This window comes from Kogia breviceps, chromosome 3 (assembly GCF_026419965.1).
Source record: "Kogia breviceps isolate mKogBre1 chromosome 3, mKogBre1 haplotype 1, whole genome shotgun sequence".
NCBI lineage: Eukaryota > Metazoa > Chordata > Mammalia > Artiodactyla > Physeteridae > Kogia > Kogia breviceps.
This window is the reverse complement of record NC_081312.1, coordinates 48,978,778-49,000,842: the sequence shown is the minus strand read 5'-3', so window position 1 is coordinate 49,000,842 and position 22,065 is coordinate 48,978,778. Positions and strand designations below refer to the sequence as shown.

At 38.8% G+C, this 22,065-nt stretch overlaps 1 protein-coding gene across 1 annotated transcript in view; it reads left to right on the top strand.

Annotated features, from left to right (window-relative positions):
• Positions 1-22,065, top strand: part of GNG2 (G protein subunit gamma 2) — a 139,365-nt gene that overhangs the window by 835 nt on the left and 116,465 nt on the right. The window contains exon 2 of the mRNA XM_059057194.2: positions 20,525-20,565. The gene's annotated coding sequence lies outside the window, so the exon portion shown is untranslated. The remainder of the gene's footprint in view (positions 1-20,524; positions 20,566-22,065) is intronic.

The window sequence follows — 22,065 nt, the reverse complement described above, 5'->3', positions numbered from 1 at the left end:
ACCAGTGTATATATGGATTTTATGTTTATATAGATTTTATTCATCTATAGGTCAAGGTGCATATTAGCCTCAGTGACGGACAACATGTAAAAGTGTTGCCAGGTTGTTTCCTTACCTGCCTATGCTGTGGATGGACGAAATAGTGAAATCAGAACTTGATTTTTATTCTTTGATTTCCTTGAGCAATGGGTCCTCTTATTAGAGTCTATGGTCATGGCTTGTTCATATTTGTGAATGATACATACAAGTGCAGTAAATAGGTCTAACGGATTAGAAATGAGATTGTGAAATTTCTTTGGCAGGATATGTAAGAGGGTTTAATATCCTAGCATAGCCTGATTTAAAAAATTAAGCTGTGTCTCCAACAGAAAATGCGGTTAAGCAATAAGTGATCGTTGATAAAAGGTTTTGTCTTGCATTTTTACAATGAAAGGAGATAATTTTCAAAAGAAAGAACTGCTTATAGAGGAGTAAAAATAATAAAAAGGTCATATTTAGACACTCATTCTTAAAGTGTAGGTTTTAAACACTAAATATGCCATGGGAAGTGCATATGCTTCCTCATTTATCATTATTCTCAATTGTGAAGAGCTCTAGTTTTGTGGGTTTTTTAATGTCACCTTATGAAATTGATTTGTCTTCTCAAAATTTGTGGGGTAGCAGCACATTTTCAGAGATAAGAATCTTTAGGTACTAAAGAAAAAAAGGTCAAATTTTCTGAGCATACTTAGGAAACTAAACCTGTGTGATGACTAAGAGGCAAAATAGTGCTGGTATTGAAACCATGGAGCTCCCCTGACAAATCCATTGAATTTAATCAAACCTGTGGGCAAAACAAGTCACGCCACATATTCCATGGTTCCAGTTCCCGTATGTCTAGGAGACATACGGGAACTGGAACCATAGGTAAAGATCATCTTCCCAGAGAGGAGATCTCGGGTGCATCTTGGATCCCGAATGCCCCTAACTGGAGCTCTGTGATCAAGCTGCCTGTCATTAAATGAAATGGAAAGTTGGGTGTCCGGGCTGTGTGAATGAGGATGGGGCTCAAGCTGTGGTACTTACTCAGCTATGGGCTGGATTCACTAGATAATGCCAACACCCTGCTTTGTGTGAGGATGTGTAGACAATCTGCTTTACTCCTCACTGTGTGTTCCACAAAAGAGTCCGAAAATGAAACCTTGGCTCATAGGCACAAGGGAGTCCAGAGGCCCCCTGCTCTCTTTCAGAAAACATCAAACAAGAGATGCCTATTTTCTGCACAGCCCCAAACATTCCCTTAATTATTAAATTCCAGCTTGAAGCACAACGTGAATGAGTAACGGCAGATCAGTAACTACGATGGAGGGAGGTTTAGGAAAAAGATGAAAAAGCTCCTGTGCTGTGAAATGGGACTATTTCCTCTTCTTCTGGCCATATGGAATATTAAAAGACATACTACTTTTTCCAGAGTGTTCAGAGGCTTTTGAGGGAGTCAACCAACACTGAAATTTTAATTGTGTGTGTGTGTGGTTTTTTTTTCTGCCATATGGCCAACGGCAGAGTGGAAACACGACTCCTGGTTGGTCCTGGGCCTCATGGTGGGCTCGTAGTGAATGCATTTGGTTGACTGACTTTTTTAGCCTGCCTCAGAAGGCAGGCTCAACTTTTAAGTATAAAAGCTCTATAGTCAAAGCACAAAGCCTCTTCAGAGACAACTGTGGGTAGCAGAAAACAGCATGGTGGAGTGAAAAGAATGCAGGCTTCAAGAGTCAGGCCGATCTGCCCTTGAAGCCTACCACTGGTTCTTACTCCTTCAGCTGGTGTGTTAAGTTACGAACCTTGCTTTCTTCACTGCAAAGAAGGGTTAATAGTACATAATCAGGGTATTTGTTGTTGTTTGTTTGTTTGTTGTGTTTTATTTGGTTTTTGCTTTTGTGTGTGATTTGTGAGTGCCTGCCTGGTACATAGTAGGTACTCAGATGTCATATTTTCTTCTGCATCGGGAAAAGTTAGCATATTCTTGATCGTTGCCACTATCTCAAAGATTCAGGAGACATTATTTTTTAACTGTAGTGAAATATATATAACATAAAATTTCCCATTTTAACTATTTGTAAGTGTGCCCTTCTGTGGCATTAAGTATACTGACATTGTTGTGCAACTGTCACTACCATCCATTCTCCAGAGCTTTTTCATCTTCTCAAACTGAAAATCTGTTCCCATTAAATAGTAACTCCTCATTCCCTCCTCTCCCCAGCCCCTGGCACCACCATTCCATCTTCTGTCTATGACTACTCTAGGTACCTCATGTAAGTGGAATCATACAGTATTTGTCTTTTTGTGACTGGCTTATTTTACTTATCATAACATCTTCAAGGTTCATCCATGTTATGGCATATGTTGGAATTTCCTTCCTTTTATGGGCTGAATAATATTCCATTGTATGTACATACTATAGTTTTTTATCCATTAATCTGTTGATGGACACTTGGGTCACTTCCACGTTTTAGCTATTGTGAATAGATCATGGGTGTACAAATATCCCTGCTTTCACTTCTTTGGGGGTACCCAGAACTGTAATTGCTGTATTATATGGTAACTGTGTTTAATTTTTTGAAGAATGGCCATACTGTTTTCCATAGCCGCTACACCATTTTATAATCCCACAGCAGTACATAGGGGTCCCAATTTCTCCACATCCTCACCAACATTTGTTATTTCCTGGGGTTTTTTGTTTGTTTTTGACAGTAACTATCCCAGTGGGTGTGAATTGGTATCTCTTTGTGGTTTCAATTTGCATTTCCCTGAGGATTAGTGATGTTGAATGTCTTTTCAGGTGCCTGTTGGCGATTTGTATGTCTCCTTTAGAGAAATGTCTATTCAAGTCCTTTACCCATTTTTTAATTGGATTGTTTTCGAGGAGATGTTTTGAAATGGTGGTATCTCTTAACATAGTGTGTCAGAAAGATCATGATTATAATATTTGTATTCAGTCTCTTGCATACACCAGTATTATTCCAGCCCAAGTGAAATACATCTCTCAAAAGTAACTTTTAAACGCAAGAGGAGAAAGAAAATCTGCATAGATCCTGATAATTAGTGATATCAAGAACCTGATAGTGAAATTCAAAGCCTAATTGTAGACCAGTGATCCTGCTGGTCAGGTGCAGGCCAGGCACTCATGAGGGGGCCATCACTTCAGTGACTTTCTAGTCTCTACTCATTAGCTGCAGGAGAAAAAGTGCCCAATAGGTAGCAAGTTCAGAAAAAGGGAGGAGAAACTACATACTAAATTGTTCTCAAACTCTTTATAATGGAGAGGATTAACCTTGGAAAGGGGCTATAGTAGTTAAACAACAACAATAGATTCTGAGAGAAGTTTCTACTAACGCAATGTGATTCTAATCTAAATTTCACTTTTGAAAATAAGAATCCTGTGTTTCATTTTCCACCACAGATTTCACTCTCCATTCCACCAGTGAGGCAGGGTATGGATGGGGTTGAGGCGATCTGGGCAGAAAGATTAGGGAAGACTCTGTTAAACAGCAGCGATACCTGAGGTTTATGGTGTGGGTGCAGATGTTGACCTTGAATGGTTTGAAGAGCTCCTGAAAGACTGTATGTTAATTTTTTTGTAATGCACTCTGTGTGTGTACTAGGAGGTTGGATAATGACCTCCAACTTTTTAAAATTTGCAAATCTGTTGATTCTGTGGTTACTGGGAGGACTCATGACTGGCTTTACTAGACCCAGGTGGGAGAGAGGAATTACAGAGTTGGGTTAAGACTTTGTACCAGCCTATGACATCGTAGAATTGCAGAGCTAAAAATGACCTGGGAACAAACCTAGCCTGTATCAACCCCTCCATGACGGATAATAAAATAGGCCCAGAATTTGTTACCTTTCTAGAGCTGCACAGTTGATTAATACCTCACCTCCAAATTCAATTTGCATTTTACTTCCCTCCACAGTAAGGCAGATGGATAGAGAAAGTCATTATACTTTGTCACTTTAAAAATTGTTTGGAAGACCATATTCTTTTGTTTAAAAAGAAGAGGGTAATGTTTAAAGTTAATATGCTATGTTTCTGTGTTCAAATTTGTTCCAAGGTAAAGATGCCAATGTGGAATTGAGATTCAGATTTTCAGGTAAGAGCGTTAGAGATATATGTGGTTCCTTAAAACTCTTATGTTAAAGAAAATCAATTATATTTAATGGGAGTCAATGTTCAGACAATGTTCAGAATCTCTAGAGGACTTCCTTAAACATTAGAAAAGAGGGAGCTCAATTCTCAAACTCTAGAGATAACATGTTTCTTAGAAGTGAAGATATAAGACAGGGTCAGCCCTTTCATCTCTTGTTAAACAGTCAAGCTCTTAATGGAAAGACTTAGTAAAACGAGTCACTTGACCCTTCCTCCCTATTTCTTTGGCCTTCCCTTGTCCCCCTGCCAGTCTGGTTGTCAGGGTCAGACCTTCCCATGATCCTCTGCCCCAGGCACCCGGCAATAGAGCTGAAGGAAAGGGTCTGGAAACTGGAGTGATGGGCTCTACTACAGATTCCTTGCAACATCAGCAGGGCCATTGCTGTTCTTAGGAAATCCTTTTTTCTTTTTTTTTTAATTAAATTTCACTTTTTACTATCCCCTCTGCATTTTCAATGAAAACCATTAAACCCAAGCCCCCACCCCCTTTATTCATTACAGGTGACCTCACCTCCTGTAATTTGGAGAAGGTATATATTATGGAATTCCTCGACCTCATTCTTTACCACCTCACAATTTCTCATGTCTTCATTCATTTTCTTCTCCTCCCTTCCTAGGTCAAATTAGCACAGCTTTTCTTTCAAGCCTGGACTTGGACTCTCATTTCCTTTTACTTTCTAGGGGACTATGTTCTGACAATAATTCTATCTCCTTCTTACACATTTGGTTTCTTCTTTTTATTGGCCCTTTCCTCTTTGCCTGCAAACATGCTTAGTTTACACATATAAATTTAAACAAACCGGTTGCCAACAAAGCTTCCCCTTGACTTTGGTAACCTCTACTAACTTTGTTTTCTTCCTACATGTAGCAGAGGAAAAATAGTTTTCCCTCCACCTTTCTCAGTTCTGAGAAGCCTGTAGCAAAAGACAGATTGATAAGAGAAAAACAAATGGACATTTATTAACTTGTATACCTCATGTGTACATGGGAGATACCAGGGAAAAATGAGGAGCTCTCAGAAGTGGTTTAGAACTCAGGCTTAAATACCATCTTGAGCTAAAGACAAAATTGAGGAGGAGTGGAGGAGGGCAGCTATGGGGAGGTGGCCAGGAAAAGTGTGGTAAATAAGAGTAAGATTTGATATACATATTTAAGTTGGTTCCACTCCTTTTCCTGGAACAGAGAGGGAGGCACCCTTACAAATCGAGATTTCCTTTATAATGTAAATTTCCCTTACAAAAATGTAACTTCTAGTATGTTTTCATAATTTCTCCAGTGTCTCCTGTTTCCCATGATAATCTGCCTGAAATAATCCTTATGCCAAAGAGGCATATTTTGGAGTGGCATATTCCGCCATCCTTCATGCCTCTCTGAAGGCTCCCAACTTCTCCATTAACTCCAAGTTCTGCTCCCCAAATATGAGTGTTCTCAAGATTTGATTCTTCTGCCACTAAATTTCTCCCTCTTCCTTTATCAAACCCTTTTCTATGATTTCTGTCATTGTCACGGGGGTGGGGGGCAGTTCAAAATCTGATTCTCCATCCTGATCTCTCACCTACTCTAAACTTGCACATCGAGCACCCTGCAAACTTGCCAGAACATCCAACCCACTGAAACTGAGGCTCCAAATCAGTGCTTGCCATTGCCTTTCCCTACTCAAAACCAGCTCCTCACCTGATTCCATAACTGTTAATGACACCCCATTCTCTCAGTCCCTCAGTTAGGAAAACCCAATTTCATTATTTTCCTCACCAAACAACCAAGTTGGAGTCAGTTGCTCAGACCTTTGCATTGTCATTGGAAACATATCTTGACACCACCTAATCTTTCCCATGTTGATAGACAGTGTCTTTGTTCTAGCCCTCCTGACCTTCAGCTGGGCTGATTTGTTGTTTGTGTTCTTGCCACTCCCTGGAAGAACTTTCCTGCTTCTCCTTCCACACTTCACCCCTATAATCTTGCTTCTCTGCATAGCCAAATTCCATTCATCCTGTAAGGCTCAGTTCAAAGGCTGTCTCTTCCATGAAGTCTTCCTTGGTTTCTTCCTTTCCCAATAAAAAGCAATCTTTACTTCCCTTGAAGCCTTTTGTTCTTTCATCACAGCAATTAGTGCATTCTCATGCGTATAATAGCAATCTGCTTTTTTTTTTTTCTTTTGCAAGCTCTTTGAGGACAGCAGCCACACCCAGTTTCATCTTTGTCTTCCTTACAGCACACAAATATAGGTTGGGTTTTTGTTTCTTTTTAAATTTCAGTTTTATTGAAGTATAATTGGCAAATAAAATTATTAGATATTTAAAGCATTCATCATGGTGATTGGATATACATATATACTGTGAAAGGATTCCTCCCATCTAGTTAATTAACACATACATCACCTCACATATATTTGTGGGATTTTTGTTTTTGTTTTTTTGTTTGTTTTTGGTGAGAACATTTGGGTTCACAAATGCAGTTTGTTTATCATTCGTTTAATGAACTTTCTTGAGTCACTTATTTTCTTATGCAGAATGGACTAGATATTCTAGGAGCTCATAAACTACTGGGAAAACAGACAAATGCTGACAGAATTACAATACAGTCAGTCTGTCCACAAGTCTTAATGGAATGTCTGCAATGTGCCATGTGTCCTTCGAGGGGCCAGGGACACTTGGATGAACAAAACAAGCCAGTTCTTTGTTTTCTTGGAAATTACATTCTATTGGGAGAGACCTGGTAAACACATAAACCAATGGTTTACAGATCTAGCTGCACATTAGAAATCACTGAGGGGTACTTTGAAAAAATACCTATGGCCCAGCCTCAACCCAGAAATAATTAGATCAGAATCAGCCAGGATTGGACCCCATTGACAGAAACAAATTACAATACAAGAAAATATCAGGTAGTGATAAGTGCTGAGGTGGATTAAATTAGAAACAGATTGAATGATAGAGATTGTGTGTATGATGGTGTGGTCATAGGGATTTTACCTTTGTTGGGTAATCCCTGAAGGTCTCTCTGAGATGACATTCACAACTCATGTGCCTTCCCTATTAGTAGTGAGGCAGACAGAGCTGCTGTGATTGGCTAGTTCAAGTGTCTTGTGAGGCCAAGGCGCAGCCCCGCCTCTCTGAAGAACATGGTCACCAGACTCCAGAAAAAAAGGTCTAGCGCTATTAGCAAGGAAGAAGGGGTGAATGGTTATTGGGTGTTCAACAGAGTCTGCCACTGTTATTGTTTCCATCCTATACATGAATATATCAAGGCCCAAAAGGTTAAAAAAACTTATCAAGATCATACAGCTTTGAGATGAACAGTGTTTCCATACATTCTCCCTTCAGAAAAACAAACATACACAAATATACACAAATGAAAAGCTTGCTTTAGTTGATGGTGATGATCTAGGTAGACTGGAGAAAGAGTCCTGGAAGAAAATACAAAATGGCTCCTTGTGAGATGAAGCAAAGAATCTCCTTCTAAACAATGATTCCAGAAGAAATTACATCAGGTCCTAGTAAGTGATAAGAATAGCATCTAATTTAGACAACTAGCCCTGCATTTCTGCATTGTAAAATACATATATATATATATATATATATAATTAAATTGAGTCTTCCTGACTTGTCATTTAAATCAATTTGATCTAAATAAAATCCACCCTTGGCCAAGAAATTAGCAAGAGAGGCCAAGGGTTCTGTGTATGATGTCTATCAGACTTAAAGGAAAACACTGTTTTCTCTAGAGAGGTATACATTTTGTTGATTACAGCACATGTAAGAGAAGCAAGAATACTCTGAAATTTCTGATTATGAGTTATTTTGAAAATAGTTTTCCACTTTCCAACTGCAGAGGCAACATGCAGTTCTATTATTGTTGCATTGTCTTCATGGTTCCTACTTTTCATTCTGATATTTCATTTCAGAGGCAAGGTTTGTGAGGCAGCAGTAGTGAAAAAGGGAAGTTGCAGTGAAGCTGCTGTCATTACAGTGTTTTGACTGCTTGTCTGTAGGTGTATTTCTGTGCATTCTCATCGTAACAGATTAAGTGTTAATGGTAGGAATACCTTCTCTGTAATAAATGATCGAATGCTTCCTACTCTTATATTTGCATTTTTAAGCAGGAAAGTAAAAGTTCATTTCTAATTTTTGCCAACAGAGCTGTGTTTAAGAAGGGTATTTATATGATCTGCACAGAACCATATGAGAAAAATTGTGAAAAAATTTACACAGAAAAAAAATTAACAGTCATTTTAGTCTTTCTTTGGAGAATTGAATGGATCCTTTGCCATTATTTTTTAAACTTCATGAATGATGGTTGTGTTTAGAGAACATTACTGTATATAGGCATTAAAGTAATTTCGCTAACAGTTTTATTATTTTTTTTCCATTGGGGGAAAAGAAAACTTGATATCAAACAGTCCCCAAATTTTTTAAAACTAAACTAATAAAAAACTTACATTAAAAAAGTGAAAATTTCTAAGCAAAAAAAAATTGATTTTTTTATTATGTTTTAAAATAATCTGAAAATATTACAGTATAGAAAAATAATATTCTAAGGCTTAATACACAGGAGAGCACATAGTAGTTAAAGAACATTGGTTTGGAATCAAAATGTCCTGGACAAGTTGCTTAAACTATCTGTGCCTCTGTTTCCTTATCTATAGATTGGGATATAATGACAATACAATACCTACTTCACAAAATTGTCAGGGGAAAATTATATAATGTATGTAAAATGTTTATTTAACATAGTGCCTGACAAATAGTAACTAACTATTCAGAATTGTAGCTGTTATTAGTGTAATTATTATTACCACAAAGATGGAGTAGAGGATCTTTAGTTCTAGCCATGGAGTTCTTAGAGAGTTTTAGCAGAAATGATTATGGCCCAACATGAACCACAGGTGCTGAGAACTTGGAGTAAGGAATCACCTGAGGAAGCCTGCTTCCTTGGCATAGTCAGACATCAGTGTTCTGACTTATTTAAGGGCCAGTGCTTGCACTATTTGTTCACCAATACATGTGCTTAGGCATAAATATTTCTGGTTTTCCTTCCCAACTCATGATAGGCTTAAAGGTCCCCGTCTGCTTTAGTTAGATGTAGCCATGTGTCTTGCATTGACCAGTGAAGTGAAAGCAGAAGTGATGTTTGTCACCTCTAGGAGGAAGCTTATAATGACCAGAATGTGAGTGCATTCCTTGGCAATTGACAGTGGTGGAAACACAGGAACAGTGGCTGAGCTCTTAAGCCTGGGTCTTAGAATAAAGACAACACAGAGATGGTCTCTCCACTGACTTGCAATGGACACATAGTGAGAGTGAAAAATGAGTTTTTCTGTCTTAAAAGATTTGGGGGTTATTTCCACAGTATAACCATAGCCTATCCTGACTCTGGTTATCCCTTCAAACTCTAGAGAAAAAAATATTATTGGTAACAATACATAAAATATGTAGCAATTTAGAGATAGTCATTTAAAAAAATTTTTTTAAAATTTTATTTATTTTTTTATACAGCAGATTCTTATTAGTCATCAATTTTATACACATCAGTGTATACATGTCAATCCCAATCACCCAATTCATCACACCACCACTACCACCACCTCCCTGCCACTTTCCCCCCTTGGTGTCCATATGTTTGTTCTCTACATCTGTGTCTCAATTTCTGCCCTGCAAACCAGTTCATCTATACCACTTTTCTAGGTTCCACATATATGTGTTAATATACAATATTTGATTTTCTCTTTCTGACTTACTTCACTCTGTATGACAGTCTCTAGATCCATCCACGTCTCAACAAATGATGCAATTTCGTTCCTTTTTATGGCTGAGTAATATTCCATTCTATATATGTACCACATCTTCTTTATCCATTTGTCTGTTGATGGGCATTTAGGTTGCTTCCATGACCTGGCTATTGTAAACAGTGCTGCAATGAACATTGGGGTGTATGTGTCTTTTTGAATTATGGTTTTCTCTGGGTATATGCCCAATAGTGGGATTGCTGGATCATATGGTAATTCTATTTTTAATTTTCAAAGGAACCTCCATACTGTTCTCCACAGTGGCTGTATCAATTTAGATTCCCACCAACAGTGCAAGAGGGTTTGCTTTTCTCCACTCCCTCTCCAGCATTTGTTGTTTATAGATTTTCTGATGATTCCCATTCTAACTGGTGAGAGGTGATACCTCATAGTAGTTTTGATGTGCATTTCTCTAATAATTAGGGATGTTGAGTGGCTTTTCGTGTGCTTCTGGGCCATCTGTAAGTCTTCTTTGGAGAAATGTCTATTTAGGTCTCCTGCCCATTTTGGATTGGGTTGTTTGTTTTTTTAATATTGAGCTGCATGAGCTGTTTATATATTTTGGAGATTCATCCTTTGTCCATTGATTCATTTGCAAATATTTTCTCCCATTCTGAGGGCTGTCTTTTTGTCTTGTTTATGGTTTCCTTTGCTGTGTAAAAGCTTTGAAGTTTCATTAGGTCCCATTTGTTTATTTTTGTTTTTATTTCCATTACTCTAGGAGGTCTAGAGTAGGTCTCTAATCCATTTTGAGTTTATTTTTGTGAATGGTGTTAGGGAGTATTCCAACTTCATTCTTTTACATGTAGCTGTCCAGTTTTCCCAGCACCACTTATTGAAGAGACTGTCTTTTCTCCATTGTATATCCTTGCCTCCTTTGTCATAGATTAGTTGACCATAGGTGCATGGGTTTATCTCTGGGTTTTCTATCTTGTTCCATTGATCTATGTTTCTGTTTTTGCACCAGTACCATATTGTCTTGATTACTGTAGCTTTGCAGTATAGTTTGAAGTCAGGGAGTCTGATTCCTCCAGCTCCATTTTGTTCCCTCAAGACTGCTTTGGCTATTCGGGGTCTTTTGTGTCTCCATACAAATTTTAAGATTTTTTGTTCTAGTTCTGTAAAAAATGCCATTGGTAATTTGGTGGGGATTGCATTGACTCTGTAGATTGCTTTGGGTAATATAGTCATTTTCACAATATTGATTCTTCCAATCCAAGAACATGGTATATCTCTCCATCTGTTGGTATCATCTTTAATTTCTTTCATCAGTGTCTTATAGTTTTCTGCATACAGGTCTTTGGTCTCCCTAGGTAGGTTTATTCCTAGGTATTTTATTCTTTTGGTTGCAGTGGTTAATGGGAGTGTTTCCTTAATTTCTCTTTCAGATTTTTCATCATTAGTGTATAGGAATGCAAGAGACTTCTGTGCATTAATTTTGTATCCTGCTACTTTACCAAATTCATTGATTAGCTCTAATAGTTTTCTGGTGGCATCTTTAGGATTCTCTATGTATAGTATCATGTCATCTGCAAACAGTGACAGCTTTACTTCTTCTTATCCAATTTGGATTCCTTTTATTTCTTTTTCTTCTCTGATTGCCCTGGCCAGGACTTCCAAAACTATGTTGAATAATAGTGGTGAGAGTGGACATCCTTGTCTTGTTCCTGATCTTAGTGGAAATGCTTTCAGTTTTTCACCATTGAGAATGATGTTTGCTGTGAGTTGGTCATATATGGCCTTTATAATGTTGAGGTAGTTTCCCTCTGTGCCCACTTTCTGGAGAGTTTTTATCATAAACAAGTGTTGAATTTTGTCAAAAGCTTTTTCTGCATCTATTGAGATGATCATATTGTTTTGTTGTTTGTTTGTTTTTTTTTTTTTTTGCAGTACGTGAGCCTCTCACCGCTGTGGCCTCTCCCATTGTGGAGCACAGGCTCCGGAGGTGCAGGCTCAGCGGCCATGGCCCACGGGCCCAGCCACTCCATGGCACATGGGATGCTCCCGGACTGGGGCACAAACCCACGTCCCCTGCATCGGCAGGCGGACCCCCAACCACTGCGCCACCAGGGAAGCCCAATCATATGGCTTTTATTCTTCAATTTATTAATATGGTGTATCACATTGATTGACTTGCATATATTGAAGAATCCTTGCATCCCTGGGATAAATCCCACTTGATCATTGTGTATGATCCTTTTAATGTGTTGTTGGATTCTGTTTGCTAGTATTTTGTTGAGGATTTTTGCATCTATATTCATCAGTGATATTGGTCTGTAATTTTCTTTTTTTGTAGTATCTTTGGTTTTGGTATCAGGGTGACGGTGGCCTCATAGAATGAGTTTGGGAGTGTTCCTTCCTCTGCAATTTTTTGGAAGAGTTTGAGAAGGATGGGTGTTAGCTCTTCTCTAAATGTTTGATAGAATTCACCTGTGAAGCCATCTGGTCCTGGACTTTTGTTTGTTGGAAGATTTTTAATCGCAGTCTCAATTTCATTACTTGTGATTGGCCTGTTCGTATTTTCTATTTTTTTCCTGGTTCAGTCTTGGAAGGTTATACCTTTCTAAGAATTTGTCCATTTCTTCCAGGTTGTCCATTTTATTGGCATAGAGTTACTTGTAGTAGTCTCTTAGGATGCTTTGTATTTCTGTGGTGTCTGTTGTAACTTCTCCTTTTTCATTTCTAATTGTATTGATTTGAGTTCTCTCCCTCTCTTTTTTGATAAGTCTGGTTAATGGTTTATCAATTTTGTTTATCTTCTCAAAGAACCAACTTTTAGTTTTATTTATCTTTGCTGTTGTTTTCTTTGTTTCTATTTCATTTATTTCTTCTCTGGTCTTTATGATTTCTTTCCTTCTGCTAACTTTGTGTTTTGTTTGTTCTTCTTTCTCTAGTTCCTTTAGGTGTAAGTTTAGATTGTTTATTTGAGATTTTTCTTGTTTCTTGAGATATGCTTGTATAGCTATAAAATTCCCTCTTAGAACTGCTTTTGCTGTATCCCATAGGTTTTGGATCATCCTGTTTTCATTGTCTTTTGTCTCTAGGTGTTTTTTGATTTCCTCTTTGACTTCTTCAGTGATCTCTTGGTTGTTTAGTAACATATTGTTTAGCCTCCATGTGTTGGTGTTTTTTACTTTTTTTCCCCCTGTAATTGATTTCTAGTCTCATAGCATTGTGGTCAGAAAAGATGCTTGATATGATTTCAGTTTTCTTAAATTTACTAAGGCTTGATTTGTGACCCAAGATGTGATCTATCCTGGAGAATGTTCCCTGCACACTTGAGAAGAAAGTGTAATCTGCTGTTTTTGGATGGAATGTCCTATAAATATGAATTAAATCTATCTGGTCTATAGTGTCATTTAAAGCTTCTGTTTCCTTATTTATTTTCATTTTGGATGATCTGTCCATTGGAGTAAGTGAGGTGTTAAAGTCCCCCATTATTATTGTGTTACTGTCGATTTCCTGTTTTATAGGTGTTAGCAGTTGCCTTACATATTGAGGTGCTCCTATGTTGAGTGCATATATATTTATAATTGTTATATCTTCTTCTTGGATTGATCCCTTGATCATTATGAGGTGTCCTTCCTTGTCTCTTGTAACATTCTTTACTTTAAAGTCTATTTTATCTGATATGAGTATTTCTACTCCAACTTTCTGTTGATTTCCATTTGCATGGAATATCTTTTTCCATCCCCTCACTTTCAGTCTGTATGTGTCCCTAGGTCTGAAGTGGGTCTCTTGTAGACAGCATATACATGGGTCTTGTTTTGTATCCATTCAGGAAGCCTGGTTCTTTTGGTTGGAGCATTTAATCCATTCATGTTTAAGGTAATTATCCATATGTATGTTCCTATTACCATTTTCTTAATTGTTTGGGGTTTGTTTTTGTAGGTCCTTTTCTTCTCTTCTGTTTCCCACTTAGAGAAGTTCCTTTAGCATTTGTTGTAGAGCTGGTTTTGTGGTGCTGAATTCTCTTTGCTTTTGCTTGTGTGTAAAGCTTTTGATTTCTCCATCGAATCTGAATGAGATCCTTGCCAGGTAGAGTAATCTTGGTTGTACATTCTTTGCTGTCATCACTTTAAGTGTATCATGCCACTCCTTTGTGGCTTGTAGAGTTTCTGCTGAGAAATCAGCTGTTAACCTTATGGGAGTTCCCTTGTATATTATTTGTTGTTTTTCTCTTGCTGCTTTCAATAATTTTTCTTTGTCTTTAATTTTTGCCAGTTTGATTGCTATGTGTCTTGACGTGTTTCTCCTTGGGTTTATCCTGTATGGGACTCACTGCGCTTCTTGGACTTGGGTGGCTACTTCCTATGTTAGGGAAGTTTTCAATTATCATCTCTTCAAATATTTCCTCTGGTCCTTTCTCTCTTTCTTCTCCTTCCGGGACCGCTATGATGCAAATGTTTTTGCGCTTAATGTTGTCCCAGAGGTCTCTTAGGCTGTCCTCTGTTCTTTTCATTCTTTTTTCTTTGTTCTGTTCCACAGCAGTGAATTCCACCATTCTGTCTTCCAGGTTTACTTATCTTTTCTTCTGTCTCAGTAATTCTGCTATTGATTCCTTCTAGTATAGTTTTCATTTCAGTTATTGTACTGGTCATCTCTGTTTGTTTGTTCTTTAATTCTTCTAGGTCTTTGTTAAATATTTCTTGCATCTTCTTGATCTTTGCCTCCATTCTTTTTCTGACGTCCTGGATCATCATCACTATCATTATTCTGAATTCTTTTTCTGGAAGGTTGCCTATCTCCACTTCATTTAGTTGTTTTCCTGGGGTTTTATCTTGTTCCTTCATCTGGTACATAGCCCTCTGCCTTTTCATCTTGTCTTTCTTTCTGTGGATGTGTTTTTTGTTCCACAGGCTGAAGGATTGTAATTCTTCTTGCTTCTGCTATCTGCCCTCAGCCCTGCTAGTGTTGGAGGGTCTCCTGCAGAGGCGGGGGGTGGCTGTGTCTCACCGTGAGGACAAGGACACTGGCAGCAGAAGTTCTGGGAAGTACTTCTTGGCATGAGTCCTCCCAGAGTCCTGGAGATAGTCATTTTTAATGAATTTTGTATGTGTGTGTGTCTACTTATCATATGTTGTACCATAAGTACACATCAGAATACTTCTCATTTTAATTTATATAGGTTTATATAAAATTTTTCATTTAAATTTCTATTTTTTCTTTTTTTTCTTTTTTTTTTTTTGCGGTACGCAGGCCTCTCACTGTTGTAGCCTCTCCCATTGCAGAGCGCAGGCTCCAGATGCACAGGCTCAGCGGCCTTGGCTCACAGGCCCAGCCGCTCCACGGCATGTGGGATCTTCCCGGACCTGGGCACGAACCTGTGTCCCCTGCATTGGCAGGTGGACTCTTAACCACTGCTCCACCAGGGAAGCCCCTAAATTTCTTTTAAAATAGGGTTTTTTTCCATTTTGTACAGAGGAAAATCAATATATAGAAATTACCAACATCTATTTTTTTGGGAGAGAGCCACCCATGTTGCCCAAGTCAGGACTCTGAATTCTAGGCCTGATGTGAACATTGGGTCATGGTCCCTCTCACTTAAAGCTCGTCCAGAGTGGTGCCTTGTGACACAAAGGATCTTCTGAGAGAAGATGAGGGACTAAGCCATGCCCATGACCTTTGTCTCCAGTAAGAAAATAGTCTTCCCTAAGTCCTGTTACAATGTTCAGTTATGAACAGTGGTGCTTAGTACATAGAGGGTCTTAAATAATACATATTGATAAATAGGTGGAAGTAGTCCACAGTTCTTCCAAATGTCTGGACTCTTTCATGTTTGCTTTTTAAAAATAAATCTCTTTATTTTAGACTTTAGTTTAAAAACATCTCGACATTAAGACTTACATTTACCCTAGAATCAAGTTATATTGTTACGATCAGACAGTGTTAAGGAAAAGAAAATGCATTTTTAATTTTAAAAAAAGGACTTACATTTATTCTTTTAAAACACTTTACATGTGATCGCCCATGTTTTGCACTGATGTAGGCTGTTTTATTTGATAATTTTTACTGCTGATTTTATTTCACCTGATAATTTCATTTGGGTCCCTAAAACTACATTATGAACTACCTTAATTATTTAAATTAGAAACAGATTAATTTTCTCCAGTGTACAAACTCAAATTAATTTCATTATTAACCCAAGTTTTAAATTGATTAATCTTGGAGTGTTTAAGGAACCAAGTGGGGTTTTTTCATCCTTAAGGAGATGGGCATATTGATTTGATGACTCTCTCGCCATCACATCAGTTGTGCTACGAAGAACAAGGCATTTGCAGGAAAACTTTGGATAGATTTTATAAACCAGCCAGAAACCTGTGTGTCTGGGGCTTCTGGGGGAACAATCTGTGAGTCACTTTAAAAAACAAACACACTCATAATCACGGTGCATGGTGTTACCATGGTAATTAGGCCTGTGGAGTTGGGTTGCTTATGTTCCTGTAAAGGGAAGAGGGGGAGAAAAACTGAGAATTCAGAGCGTTGACTATCAGCTTCAATTTGACTATCACAAGAGAGAGTGTAGGGTTTCTTGAGAACGTACTGGCACAGTTGTCCTGAGAGGGAAGTGAAGAAACTCTGGCATCCTCCCTTTGTTACTGAATATAAGTTAGCCATTTTAGTGTTGGGTGTTGTGATTCACAGGAGAGAAAAGGGCCATTTGGCATTCTCTCAGGAAGAAGGGGGGAAAATTTGTCCTTTATATGCTATATAATTACATATAAGTCTCTCAGATCTACCCGGTAAGTGTCTGGTGTGCAGGTACACAGGGCTTTAGTGAGCCTCTAAAAGGTGCCAAAATGCCACTGGCATAATATTATTACAGATTTAAATGCTCCTCAGTGCATTATTCTAATACAGTTAGAGATGGGTTTTAGTGAGGCCATTGTTTCAGATCTGATCCCCAAGTAGACCAGGTCTCTTTTCTCTATTTTATGGATTAGATATGACTCCTTTATCTTGGACAGTCATCTTATAATATAGGCCCCTGGGTCACAGAGGAGACCAAGGAGGTTATGTGAGCTCTGCCAAATCTGTCATCACTCCAGGGGAAAGTAAAATCAACATACATGCTTCTTTTTTCCCCCCCATTTATTTATTTATTTTTTGGCTGCGTTGGGTCTTCGTTGCTGCACGCAGGCTTTCTCTAGTTGCAGTGAACAGGGGCTACTCTTCATTGCTATGCGCAGGCCTCTCATTGCAGTCGCTTCTCTTGTAGTGGAGTATGGGCTCCAGGTGCGCAGGCTTCAGTAGTTGTGATGCTCAGGCTCAGCAGTTGTGGCTCATGGGCTCTAGAGCACAGGCTCAGTAGCGTATGGGCTACTGTGGCATAGTGGCGTACGGGCTTAGTTGCTCCGCAGCATGTGGGATCTTCCTGGACCAGGGCTCAAACCTGTGTCCCCTGCATTGGCAGACAGATTCTTAACTACTGCACCACCAGAGAAATCCCAACATACATGCTTTTCTGATGGACAGTCAACAAAGTGGGATTACTGAGCAGTGATTCATTATGATTCGTACGGAGAACAAACAACACCCTTAAATTAAAGGTATGAGTTAGTGCACCTACAAACCTGGGTTTTGTTTTTGTTTTTTTTTTTTTTTTTTTTGTGGTACGCGGGCCTCTCACTGCTGTGGCCTCTCCCGTTGCGGAGCACAGGCTCCGGACGCACAGGCTCAGCGGCCATGGCTCACGGGCTTAGTTGCTCCGCGGCATGTGGGATCTTCCCAGACCAGGGCACGAACCCGTGTCTCCTGCATCGGCAGGCGGACTCTCAACCACTGCGCCACCAGGGAAGCCCAAACCTGGTTTTTAAGAATGATTTAAGATTTACTTTAAGAAGCCTAGGTATCCTCTTAAATGGATAAGTATAATACATTGACTAGAGGATTTTCTAGAGTATTCCTCATGCAGATTTTATTTCTACAACTTTTCCTTATTAAAACTATTTTCAAAAGGCTTGAAATAGGGCTTCCCTGGTGGCGCAGTGGTTGAGAGTCCGCCTGCCGATGCAGGGGACACGGGTTCGTGCCCCGGTCCGGGAAGATCCCACATGCCACAGAGCAGCTGGGCCTGTGAGCCACGGCAGCTGACCCTGTGTGTCCGGAGCCTGTGTTCCGCAACGGGAGAGGCCACAACAGTGAGAGGCCAGCATACTGCAAAAAAAAAAACCAAGAAAAGGGCTTGAAATAAAGTGCCGTGGAGTTTGATATGGTGTAAAAACTATTTCTCAAAACTGTGGATTTCATTTTTCCTCTCATATGTGGGAAGAAGGCACATGTTACCCAAACTTCATTCTATTCTGTCTTAATCTTTTTAAGATTAGTAAACAATGCTTAACTTAAATTTTTTTTTTCTGATGGTGAAAGTAATTCATGGTGATCATTGAAAATTTGGAAAATACTTAAAGTGTAAAAAAAAATTAAGACTGACCCCTTCCATTAATTAGGTTTTTGGTTGAACCACATATAACAGAGACCTGATTTCACAATGACTTACAGAAATTAGAAGTTATTTCTCTTTCACATAGCAATCGAGAGGTGTGTGGTCCAGGGCTGGTAAGGTAACTCTCCTCCACAAGATCATCCAGGTATCCAGCCTCCTTCTATCATACTGTTACATCATTCCAAGCATATTTTCCTTGCTTTATGGTCTAAAGTGGCTTCCTACCATAAGGACCTCACTATAACCAGTAGGAGGGAGAAAGTTGCAAAGGGGAGGGCATGACCCAGAAGTTGCACCCATCACTGCTGCAGAAATCCCCTTGAACTTCATCACATGGCCACACACCTAGCAACAAGGGAGGTTGGGAAAAGCAGTTATTCTTGACATGTTTGTGCCTAGCTTAGATTCTATCACAAGCATGGAAGGAGAGGAAAGCAGATACTGGGGCATATCTAGCAATTTCTGGTACTTCCATTTTCTATACAAAAGGGATTATACACTGTTAACATTTTGACATACCTTCTTCCAATCTTTTTTCTAGAAAAATATGTATCAGAAAGGCATCTATAATATTTGCTAGAAACTATTGTATGTGATATATTAGAATATTAAATATGAAAATGTATTCAAAAATGCATATATATAATATATAGATATTAGAAAATTAGCTGAGGTCATACTCTCTATATAATTTTGTATACTCTTTGCATAACTTTATTCCATGTGTATTTTTCCTCATCATTTAAATTTTTTGTATTTATTGTTTCCAAGTTCCATCATGTGGAATTTTTCTGTTTTACCTAATAGGTTATGTTATTAATATTTAGGCTATTTCTAACACCTTAGTAATACTTCTTTGTCTATACTTTGCATTTTTTGGATCAAGTCAAGGAGTGACATCACCAAGACAATGGGTGAGAACATATTTGGGATCTTGATAAATATTGCCCAACTGCTTTCCAGAGAGATTGTGTTGATTTATGCTCTCCCAAGAATGTATGAGAGTGCTGGACTCAGAGCTCCCTTCAGGCTTATTTTGCAAGTCCCACTAATCATTGTTATCCCTAGGGTTTATTCTCTGAAAATAGGTTGTTTTCTGCCCTTGGCTTATTTTTGTTTCCTTTGCTGTCATTAATCATGAGATAATGGTTTTCTAATAATGTTGGCTCATTTAAAAACATATGGTCCCTTATAGTCATCTGGCAATATAATCAGTTGGGCTGAGATTTTAGCACACGTGCCAGTCTTAAGCAATGGGAGATCTCTAGAGACACTGATGTTCATTTGGTCTCAGGACCCAACGTGAATTTGATTTCCACTCTCAGTCATACAGAATGCTCTAGATGCTAAGTAACTCTTAGTTCTGAGACACAGCAAAATATGAATGGTAAAGCATCCCCTGAGGCTTAGGCAGTTCCCTTTGAGCTGGCTGCTGGATATGTTTTCAGAAGTAAAGACAGGAACTTTCTTAGATATGAACCACACTCACACTAGGTGGAATTAGGCCAACTCTTCCCAGCATCCTAAAGGTCATTAGTAGCTAAGGGTATAGATGTTTCTACTTCTAAACAGCCTTCAGCTTTGGATGCTAACGATATTTTTTAACCATTAACTTGTCCAATCTACCCTCTTAAAGGGTTAGATATACACGAATGGAGCCCCACCTCTGTCCCTAACACCTGGAGAAAGAGTGTATCTGCCACTTTGGTCCTGCTGGGAGCTAATCAAGTTAGGTCAGGAGGAAAGCTTGTTCTTTTTCATCTCACCGGTACACAGCCTCTGGCACCAAGAACTGTGCTTGCCCTAGGTTCCCAAGCCGACTTGGTATTTTCATGTTTTCTTGCAGGTTAGGGAAGTTCACAAAGAAAGGGACTCCTATTTTCACAAATCTGTTTCTTCAAAGAAAAAGAGTTAACAAAATGTTTGTTTCTTGGCTCAGAAAGGTAAACCTGTGAGCCCCTCTGCCCTTTGAGCTATTCAGCCATCACCACCAAACCCTATTTACAGAAACATTTATTTGCTTGTTCAGCTTTTATGTATCATGTTATTTCTCCTTTTTTAAAACAACAACAACAACAATACATTCTTCTCTCTGCTTTCTCAACAGCCAGATCTGCCAGTGAGCCTCAGGCTTTGGGAACTGAAGAGGTAAGAATTCTGAAATATTTTCTTCTAGGATCTTAAATCTAATCAGAACTTCAAGAGTTAAAGAAAAATCTTAAGCCTAGAGATGAAAGCATTTAACATGTGATGTTGATCAAAAACAAACATTCATAGTCTTTAGCAATATTGACGTGACTTTAGGATTTAAAGGAAAAAAAATGGCTCTCCTTAATGATAGTTAAAAATCAGATTTCTCAGATTTCACCCATTTTCTTCTGAAAACCTGAGTTTGGAAGCCTTTGAGGTCACTGCCTTAACAAAATGTGTCTCTATGGCACCGAACATGATTAATTGGTGGCAGCCATTGAGGATAGTGAAAGACAGATGTCAGAGTAGATTAGACCAAAGAAGTGTAAACCCTGTTCTTAACAGATTGGTTGTAGACATTATAAGGGCTTTTTCAGCAGCAACAACAGTCACAATGAAAGGTCAATTTAATACTGGTGGGGCTTCTTCTTGAAGAAACTGACTTGGCTTTTGAAACTGAGTAAAGCCATTTGAATCTAGCTGTAGACTTGAAAAGTCACCATATTGCTGAGACAGGTGATAATGTGTTTTCTCTCCCCAACCGAGATGCAGTTTCCTTTAGTCCTGATGTGGACTTCCCCCATGTTATTTTATTTTATTTTATTTATTTATTTATAAATTTATGTATTTATTTTTTGGCTGCATTGGGTCTTCGTTGCTGCACATGAGCTTTCTCTAGTTGGGGCGAGTGGGAGCTACTCTTCGTTGTGGTGCATGGGCTTCTCATTGGGGTGGCTTCTCTTGTTGTGGAGCACGGGCTCTAGGCATGTGGGCTTCAGGAGTTGTGGCACGAGGGCTCAGTAGTTGTGGCTCGCGGGCTCTAGAGCACAGGCTCAGTGATTGTGGTGCATGGGCTTAGTTGCTCCACGGCGTGTGGGATCTTCCCAGACCAGGGCTTGAACCCATGTCCCCTGCATTGGCAGGTGGTTTCTTAACCCCTGTGCCACCAGGGAAGTCCTCCCCCCCATTTTAAAAATTAACTTCATTCTGATAAATTTCAAGCATATACCAAATAGAGAGGATAATATAATGAACTTCTATATTCCTATCACTCAATTTTAACAATTATAACTCATGACCAGTATTGTTTCATTTATACCTCCACCCTTTCTCTTCTTTTCCCACTGGAATGTTGGATTATATGATGATGGCTTGAATTTGGCTGTTGGATTTTTAATTGTTTATACAACTATTTAGTGGCTACAGCAAAATGCAAATAAAAAATAAAACCTGCTTTTAACCTAACTTACTTTGCTGAAGCTAGCCATTTATCCATGTACTCATTCAGCCAATATTTATTATTTACTAGTATCAAAACCTTCTTAGGAGAAAAAGTAGAGAAAAACTAATGGAAGGGAGACCAGTAGATGTCTTGGATTTGCAAGTGATGGGCTGGATATGGGAAAACTGATGAAATTGCTGATTGAAGGTGAAGGAGAGGAAGACATTTAGAAAAAC